Source organism: Microtus ochrogaster, chromosome 18 (assembly GCF_000317375.1).
Source record: "Microtus ochrogaster isolate Prairie Vole_2 chromosome 18, MicOch1.0, whole genome shotgun sequence".
NCBI lineage: Eukaryota > Metazoa > Chordata > Mammalia > Rodentia > Cricetidae > Microtus > Microtus ochrogaster.
Window position 1 is genome coordinate 36,150,832 of NC_022020.1, and position 7,335 is coordinate 36,158,166.

Sequence of the window (7,335 nt, forward strand, 5' to 3'; positions counted from 1 at the left end):
GACATAAAATAAATTTAAATATATTATTTTTTAAAAGAGTGAATCAATGCTTTAGAATCCTTCTCTATCCTGTCTTCCTTAGCAGCACCTTGGCCATATATTCAACACTAAAGCAAGTACAGGCAGGGATGTGAGGGGCCACAGGTAGACTTAGAATAATACAATTACCTACGGACTACAAATAGGAATGCTTCCTTTGGTGTTTCTGAGCCAGCACTTAGAAAGACAGACAAAAGAGTAATTTCCATCCACCGGAATAAACAAAACATGAATGTCTCAGCTAGGTTTTAGGAGCTTTTGTGATAAAGCACCATGACCAAGAGCAACATGGGGAGGGAAGGTTTTTATCGTTTTACAGCTTGTACATCATCCAGAGAAGAAAGTACAGAAACCTACACAGAGGAACTGAAGGAAAAGCCTTGGAGAAGTGCTGCTTACTTTCTGCTCAAGGCTTGCCTAGCCTTCTATTTCATAGCACCCCAGACCTCTGAGCCTGGGGTGGCATCAGCCACAGTGAGCTGGGTCCTCCTGTATTAATCCTCAAACAAGAAAAGCAGCCAGAGGCCTTACCACTGGCCAAGCAGGTAAGGTCACTTCTTCTTGAGGCTTCCTATTCAAAAATGAGGAGTATCAAGAGGACATAAAATTAGCCAGCAGAGCGTGTATGGAAGCTGATATTGGATAGTGACTTTGAATCTGCTTAAGTGCAATGTTTCTGCTTTGCTATGATTTCAACCATGTTACTTAAACTTTCCTCACAGAAGGTTTTATAAGTATTATGAATAATACTGCTGTCTAAAAACTTCTTACAAATTTTTAAAGGCGTAATGTTGAGAATGTACTTTGGTGCAATTTTGACTTTTGTCTGTCCTTGGTTCCCACAGAAAGAGAAGACTCTGTGTGTTCATGTTGCGTTTCCCTAAGAAAACTTTGAAACTCAACCCATGTTTTGATCTAGATTTAAGTGAAATGTTTTAATGTTCAATTATGCCTTGGAATGTTTCATGTTTGGGGAAACAACATCAATAAAAATAATATCTGTGTTTACTGCTATGAAACACCTTCTGTAGATATGGCAATCATGGGGCAGCATTTTCTCCTTAACGTGTGAAACCACCTTAGGATGTTTCCTAACTTGTAAAAATATCTTTGCACTCAAAATAAATCTCCCTAGGTCTTATTGAACATGCTTCTATCCTCTGAAGCCTTGTTAAATGTGCTATCCAAGACTTTTATTTTATATTCATAGAAGAAATTGCCCACCGCTGTTTTTGCTCCTAAACTTTCCCACTACATTTGTTAAAATAGTGTATTTTCTGTATGCATTATTATATACTCTAGATCTTTGTTTTGTGTATATTTAGTAGGAATCTCTTACATGAGCCTATACAACTTTAATCTTTTTTAAAAAGTAATTGTAATAAAATAGATTAAAAGTATAAAGAATGACTGAAGATAAGGACTGTGCTCATTATTTCTCTTTTGTAGTTGCCATAACTGCACAGAAATTGGATGGCCTTTCCTATGATCACACATGATTTAGATGGAGAATGAATAAATAATACAATCACAGTTTTCTCAACAAGGCATCAATTTATTTTTTTATTTTTTCATTTTGGAGAACTGTTCTACTTAACTTATGGTTAAGTATAATTTGAAGTCGTTGGGTTTTGTTTTTATTCTGCTTGTTTGGGCAGATAGGAATACTCTGTCATCACAAAAGCCATAGATGAGCAAAATTTTTAGCAAGCGATGCTTTCAGATAGAAGATCTCCAAGGGACATAAAGGTCATTTGGAACCTTCTGGAATCCTCCTTGATATTTAGGCCATCTGAAAGTTTCTATATTTTGCCCTATCATGAAGAATAAAAACAGCCTAGATACAAGCTTGCTATTACTCCAGGTTTTCATTCAATTGTATAGTATTCTTCTAAATACTGGAAGTGTGAGGCAGACCTCCACGTTTCAATTCCTACTGCTGCTTGATGAAAAGTCTCCTGAGCACACATGAAAATTCTCTCCCTTTAACAAGTAGAAGTTAATCTACAGCCCTGGTGCATGGGTCCTTCATCATAGCACAGGATTCTCTAAATCTGTCTTTTGCTGTGACTCTGGGGATGCCATCACTTGTCACTCTGCCCAGCAGAGCATGTTGTAGCACCTGCTTTATATTGTACCTTGTGACAAAATACCCTCTCGAGTAGAAACTCAAACAGCCACACATGTCGGCTTATCCCTGTGGAGGTTAGTTGCTCTTTTATGCTCAATTAAATCAAAGTTCAGCCATTCCAATAGGACACCAACCAAGCTTCCTTTAGCCGTCAATCATTTTTTGCATGATAATTATAGAGAAAGAATTAAACTTGAAAGCCAAACAAGTATTAACTTTTAAGGTTTTAAGAAAATTAGAAGACTATTAGGAGGATTGACTGAAAGTATATGTTAATGTGCATGTGTGTGTGTGCGTGTGTGTGTGTGTGTGTGTGTGTGTGCATGTGTGTGTAGCATACTGTCATCTACACTAGAATGTCCAAGAAGATTTCAAATCAACAAATTTGATTTATTTCACTGTAGAATATTTCAAAAAATTTTAATGAGATATATTAAACTGTAGAAAATCACTAAAAATCATAGAATGTTCTTGTAGGTAACCTTATATAACTGGAATAATCTGAGTATCTGCAGAAATATCTGAGAAACTTTTTGAGAGTATGAACAAGATGAATGTACAAAATCAAATGAATTTCATGTATTAGCATACACAGAAAACTTAAAGGTAAAGAAGGCCTTGCCTCAAAAAAAAGCAGAATAATGAATAATGTATCTGAACATTATTTTTAAATAATTATGAAGCCTTGAATACAGAAAAGGTTTGTGAATGAAAGTGATCAAAGTATGAAGACACCATGTTTTGTGTGAAAATACCATAATAAACCCAAAGTTCTGTACACCAGTCTAAACATTTAATTAATGTTAATAAAAGAAATAAGGAAGAATAGAACAAGTACTGCATGTTCTTGTTCACTGATGGAAACTACTAAGTCAGCCTTGTAGAGGAATGGGGTAGCAGTAATAGAGATTAAGAGTGGAGAATCAGAGTGATGGGGCATTCAGAAAGAGGCACCATCTCACAGGTCTAGTGGAAGAATTATTTGTGGCTTTTCAGTAGTGCAATAGGTAAGTAAAGATAAATAAATTCTAAATTATTTACAAAGACTAGAAGAAAAATATTTAGCTTTTAACCAAGATGTGTGTTTGAACGGAAGGAAATACTGCTTTGGCTTGATTGTTATATATGGTCCACATGTAAAGAATTACCACAGTCTATAAATAGAGCTGGGAGGGCATCATGACATGTGGGGCACTGGAGGCAGAAAGTTCCAAAGTCCGAGGCCAGCCTGAGCTAAACAACAAACAAGTGCATGCAAATATTATAAAGAGAAAAAATCATAAAAAATAAAATAATATTTTTTACTTATTAGATAAAATACAACACAAGGGATTTTTTCTAAGATGTTATAAGAAATAGCCCACTTACTTCATAGGTTCTAGGTCTATCGTATATAAATAACTTTGTAGGTTCTATGTCTACGAAGTTATTTATATATTATTTTCCCTCTGGAGAAAGAGTGTTTCCAGATAAAATATGTTGTGAGACGAAATGATGGATTATCTTAGAATATTGTGAGTGTTGGTGGCTGCATGGGTCTACTGCAAAGCCAGTATAATTAAGAATGATGTAGGAAGTTGAGGGACTAGCATATGAAGCAATATAAAGAATACTAAATTGAATAATTCAACCCTAGATTTTAACCCTATTTCTACTTATTTAATGACCTTGGTAGAGCATTTGGCTTCTCCTTGAGCATTAGATTTCTTATCTGAAGAGGAGGGCACACATCTAATTATCTCAAGTGCATTCTAACGCTAGCATCTTATGATTCTGTTTGACTCAAATAATTTACTAATAATAAGTGTGATATTTATGAAGAATCTGTAAAGTGTAAAGTATTTTTCTAGGTAACATAAATCCCAACACACAACACTTCCATGAGGCACAATTAATAACTTCTTGGAAATGACCCAAAAGCCTATCAAACCTTTTTCTTCAAATTCACGGAGCTAACCTGAAGTATAACTCGCAAAGAAAATGAAGTATATAAGAGCAGCAGAAGTACAACGTGGTAAGCAAAGACCAGGAGTCCTTTGCCAAAGTATTTTTCAATCTGTCTAAAAACACATTTCAAAAGTGAAAAACAACAACAAAAAAAGGCAATTCCTACAAAAGTTGCCATGAGGTTAATTGTGTCTGTTTATCTTGCTGAGAAAAGTGTGACATTGTTATTCTTTATTTCTGCTGGTTTTTTTTTTTTTCAATGCTGGCCAAAACCAATGGATGCTTTTCTGTGTAGACTTCTGTAGTCTGTCAAAAACCCATTTCTCCCCATGTCTATCCTGCCAAGTGGCTGCTCCATACTGGCTTAAAGCAAATGGCACGACATCTTTTTCTTTTTCCTTTTCTCTTCTTTCTTCCTCCAGGAAGCAGCAGCAGAGATGTACAGCATACTTGTCCTGGAGTCTTTCTTTCTTTCTTGCTTGCTTGCTTGCTTGCTTGCTTGCTTGCTTGCTTGCTTCCTTCCTTCCTTCCTTCCTTCCTTCCTTCCTTCTTTTTACTGTTTTATTTTTTATTTCTTTTTCTATTACTTTATAAATAATACCAATCAAAATTCCCACTTCCTCCCCTCTTCCCACTTCCCTCCCACTCCTCCCTACACTCCCCCCCACATGCCCCTCCAGTCCTAAGAGAGGCCAAAATACCCTGCCCTGTGTGAAGTCCAAGTCTCTCCCCACTACATCCAGACTTAGGAAGGTATGCATCCAAAGGGAATAGGATCCCCAAAAGGCCAGTACATGCAGTAGAGACAAATCCCAGTGTCATTGGCCCCTCTGTCTGCCCCAATTGTCAACCACATTCAGAGAGCCCAGTTTAATCCCAAGCTCGTTCAGTCCCAGCTGGAGTTGATGAGCTCCGATTAGCTCAGGCACACTGTCTCAGTGAGTGAACCAACCCCTCGTGGTCCTGACTTCCTTGCTCATAGTCTCCCTCCTTCTGCTCTTCAAATGGACCTTGGGAGCTCAGTCCAGTGATCCAATGTGGGTCTCTGTCTCTAGGTCCATCTGTCACCGGATGAAGGTTCTATGGTGATGCTCAAGATAGTCATCAGTCTGACAACTGGACAAGGCCAGTTCAGGCACCCTCTCCACCACCGCCCAAGGGCCTAGTTGGGGTCATCCCCGTGGACTCTGGAAACCCCTCCAGAGCCAAGCCTCTTGCCAAAACTCATTACATTGTCCTAGAGTTTAAAAAAGGAAATCCTTACATCTTTCCCTTTAGCAGAGCCACATTAATGAGAACAGAATCTCAGAAGATAGGAACATTGCTTTGCCATCCAGTAGGAGAACAGAGGAGAGAAAAACACACTGTGTGTGGCGCCCAGTAGGAAATGGAGTATACTACAGATTGAATTCACACATCCAGTTACTTTAAACACCTACAAACTTTATTTCCTCACTTCGGCTGATTTTCCTCTTTTCACACTTGGCCATTTATTGGCTCAATAAGCATTTCTGATATTTCCAGGGTAAACTTTTCCCCTCAATTAATTCTCTCTTATTTTAATCAGTGGGTTTGAGATGGCAAAGAGGACAGAAATAAGAAGAGAAATAGAGAAGCGTTTGGAAAAACAGACCTAGATAAGATAAAACTGCTCGGCTCCTGACTTATCTCCTCCCCTTTCCTTAGAGTTCCAATCCGTTAAGAGGTTTGAGAGGACTTATCAGCATGGGGGATTCCAGAGTTCAGCCTCCTTAAGGAGTCTCCTCAGACTGAGTCTGCCATAACTGCTTTGACAATATTTAGTAAACACTGTCAGAAAGAGGAATGGTCAGATCCAGTTTCCTATTTTTTTACCTTATTTTTTTCCCTTTTCTCTTTCCAGGGCAAATTTTAAGTCTTAAAAGGGTATGGAATGGATCAATAATACTATTTCTTTTTTTTTAATTCTTTTTTTTTATTGAGAAAAGGAAAAAAAAACAAGTTTCCACCTCCTCCCAGCCTCCCATTTCCCTATTTCTTAAGTTTAGGTTCCTATGAAATACTACCCTACATCCACAGAAAAAATGTATATGTTAAATATATATATGCGTATATGTAAGTTTAAAAAATCATCTCGGTATCAAGGCACTTATTTTTTCTACAATTAAGACAAAACTACCCTTAATTTAAAGTATCAGACTATTTCAAATCAAAGATAAGGATTTGTTCTAAAAGAAGATAATTTTCTTTATTTAAAATGCCAATTTAGTGACATTGTCAAAATGACAGGGAGAGCCATGTTTAAATGAGGAGAGGGTTTGCACTGGCCGTTTGTTTTTCTATTTCTGCATCATTTGCATCCATTCGTTTATTTGTTGGATGGATCTCACGTCCAATTGGGTTCAAGTGCTATTACACTTCTGAATTATTATTTCAATCCATGCCTCACACAAATGGCCTGCTAGAAAGACGCAATAAAGCCGCACTTTGTGGTACTGAGTCCACTCATGCCATTACAGAAAGCATAGAGTCAGCTCTTTCGTTTCCATTACACAACCTATTTGTCCAGACATTATATACACAGCCATAAAAATCTGCTTGGCTGTGAGGTATTAGTTCGGTCCTCGAATAAACAATTAGATAGAAACTATAAAATGACTAAGACAATTGATTAAGAGTGAAGTTTGAGTCAACTGTGGCTGTGACCTAGCTCAGTGTCACTCTGAAGGGGTCCTCAACAGACAATCTCAGGGAAGATACAAATGTCCCCAGTACATTCTTCCCATTATCTATTTCAACCAATGAAGATAATTAGAAAATATTCTGAAAATAGACATCCATTATTATGCAACAGTAATCTCTTTCTCTTTTTTCTCATATAACTATCCAAACTAGAGTGATAATTGACAATCAAAATCATATAACATACTGTTGTGAAAATTAATCAGTGAATGAGTGAATCTCAAACAAATGCAAAGTAGCAGCCCCTTGACACCACTGTGGCTTTTATTTTATCAGGTGAGGTGAAGACTGCAGCTTACCCTGAACAGTTGACTGACAGATGCCCTTTTATAATGAATAGAAAAGACTGACTTTCCTTCCCAAGCCAAAACAATGTCCAAACACACAGAGGCCCCGTTCTTTGCACTGCAATTGCATTACATATATAAAAAGTGACTCTAAAAATTTTTAAAGTGATGGAGGAAGGTCATTGGTTGATTTAATAAAGAAGCTGCTTG